This window comes from Stylophora pistillata, unplaced genomic scaffold (genome assembly GCF_964205215.1).
Source record: "Stylophora pistillata unplaced genomic scaffold, jaStyPist1.2 SCAFFOLD_394, whole genome shotgun sequence".
Lineage (NCBI taxonomy): Eukaryota > Metazoa > Cnidaria > Anthozoa > Scleractinia > Pocilloporidae > Stylophora > Stylophora pistillata.
In genome coordinates, this window is record NW_028290838.1 from 120,001 (window position 1) to 122,500 (window position 2,500).

The 2,500-nt window shown below is 34.6% G+C and overlaps 1 protein-coding gene and 1 long non-coding RNA gene across 5 annotated transcripts in view; one reads left to right on the forward strand and one right to left on the reverse strand.

Annotated features, from left to right (window-relative positions):
- Positions 1-2,500, reverse strand: part of LOC148715816 (52 kDa repressor of the inhibitor of the protein kinase-like) — an 8,970-nt gene that overhangs the window by 3,672 nt on the left and 2,798 nt on the right. The gene's annotated exons all lie outside the window — the stretch shown is intronic.
- The window catches only part of LOC148715817 (uncharacterized), a 5,243-nt gene that overhangs the window by 2,188 nt on the left and 555 nt on the right, over positions 1-2,500 (forward strand). For all 4 annotated transcript variants that reach the window (XR_015995832.1, XR_015995833.1, XR_015995835.1 and 1 more), the window contains one exon: positions 1-2,500. This exon is cut by the window's left edge and continues 39 nt beyond it; it is cut by the window's right edge. This is a non-coding gene — a long non-coding RNA (uncharacterized LOC148715817).

The following is a 2,500-nucleotide window of genomic DNA, read 5'->3' on the forward strand; positions in this document are numbered from 1 at the left end:
ACCTTTGACAATGAGCCAACTCAAGAATTGCAGTCCTGAACAGTTTTTGGGGTTTTCCTGGCTTTTCTTGAGATTATTTTGTCTCAGTTTCAATTACTTCAATCACTTATTCAGCTAGACTAACAATAACACCATTAAGTTCATAGATAAACATTGAAATAATCATAATAGTAATATAAATGATAATAATAATGATTTGTTATTGTTATCATTATCATTATCTTTATGATTGTGATCATCATTTTCAAATTGAAATAGGCTGCTCAGTGAGGATGGCATGCTGAGGCAAGTAGATTTTCATTTAATTCCTCCCCCCTCCCCCCAAATAGAAATTCAAGTGTTTCTGATAGTTTGTCTCTTCAATAGATTGTTAGAATGCAGAAGATTTTCTAAGACACATTGTACAGAGGTCTTAAATAGTTGTTTTCTGATTCAAAACCACCTGCCTAGTTCTGTTTCTATTGGGTAGTTAGTCCATGGACTGTTGTTATCTGATGGCAGAACTAACAGGTGGATCTGTTTCTCTTGGGTAGTCAGTCCATTATGGGCTGTTGTTATCTGATGGCAGAACCACCGATCTGTTCTGTTTCTCTTGGGTGGTCAGTCTATGGACTGTTGTTATCTGATGGCAGAACCAGTCCCTATTTTTTTTTTTCAGCTCTATGCTGTCAGTCTTTTATGGACAGTTATTTTTATCTGATGGCATTTTTAGCTTGCTCTTTTTGTTTTGAAAAGTGTGTTGCTTATGCTGTTTGTCATGTATCAGCTGTTATTAGTCATAGGGTGACTTTGGTCAATCAATGCTATCATTGTCCTTAGTATTATTATTATTAATTCAGCTGCTACTCTTCTCTCTTTGACACAGGGCCCACTACAGACAGCACTAGCTTAATGAAGTCCCAAAACCTTTCACAATGAGCCAACTCAAGAATTGCAGTCCTGAACAGTTTTTGGGGTTTTTCTGTCTTTTCTTAATTTGTTTTTGCCCCAGTTTCAATCACTTGGACACTCATTCAGCGAGACTAACAATAACACTATTTTGTTCATAGATAAACATTGAAATAATCATAATAGTAATATGAATGATAATAATAATGATTAGATTAATGGAAATAATCATAGGAATTATAACCATCAGGATAATGAACATTATTTCTCTAACTATTGTAAATATTTTTATCATTATTATTATTATTATTATCATTATTATTGTTATCATTGTTATTATTATTATTATCATTATTATCATTATTATTGTTATCAATGTTTTTACTATTTCCATCATGAATTATTAGAGATGCTTGGAAAAAAATGATCTATAGTTCCCTCCAACTCATTATTTTTTCAGTTAAGTGAATTAAGACTTTGTGAACAGTTACTGCTTTATTCTGTCATTCCTGATGACCATAGAAATGGTGAAAGTCCACAGATATTATCCCTCTAAGAGTTTCTCCAGGTGTTTTTTTTTCCTCTGAATTTGGTTACAACAGAATGAAGGGCATCATAGTATAGTGTGCCCAGCTAGACATGAATTGCATTAATATTACAGGGTCATTTTGCTGTATTCAGGGTTTAATCTTAGCCTTCTACAGACAAGTTTGTTCCTCTAAATGCAAAACACATTTTATCGTTTTTTAAAACAAACTTACAAAAACTGCCAAGAAACAGCTACTAAATTTATGGAAACATGACGAACAAGTCAACTAGACTGTGTACTACACATCATTGAAATCAAAGTATCACTTTAGGAACATAAAATCGCGAGGTCAGTTTCCCATTTTTAGTGCCTGAGAAAAGATCAGGCCACCAGATTACTTCAAATTCTCTGGTTGCTCGTCCATCTCAATTTCCAACAACCATTTTAGTTTACTGGGTGAGAATCGTTCTTGATTTCTTGCCCCATGCTCTTTAATTGGCCGCCTGTAAAGCTTGTTGAGAGTTTAACAGCTACTACTTGCAGCAACCTCCATATTCCCCCGATAGCCTTTCTTCACTCTAATGGTACAGAACTTTGATGACTCAGACCAGAAATAACATCATTCACTCTACCATCCCTGTAATAAAAAACTTTGGATTTTTCTCTCCATACAGGGGGCCGCAAATGTATTTTTATCCTCGCACGTTTATAAAAGCATTCGGCATGCCTGCTAACAAAGCTGGGATGTATGTTTCAGGAACTTAGTATCTTTCAACTCGACACCATTTGCCTGAAACCAAAATAATAATTACGAAAGTTAAGAGATTATTTACTTCTGGAGTGAAATGTACTAAATGATTTGCCCTTTCAAACATAAACCTGAGTTATCAGGTTTTGTCAATCACAAAATTACACGCCGGGTTATTAGTATTCCTTGGGGACCTTCCTATATTATCATAAATATCTAAGACAAGCAGGTCATTTAGCTAGGTAATCTATGTTAAAAACCGCGCTGTACAACACTTAGAATTATTTTCCTCACTCATTTTTCTCACACTGCAACTTCGCGTACTACGCAATTAT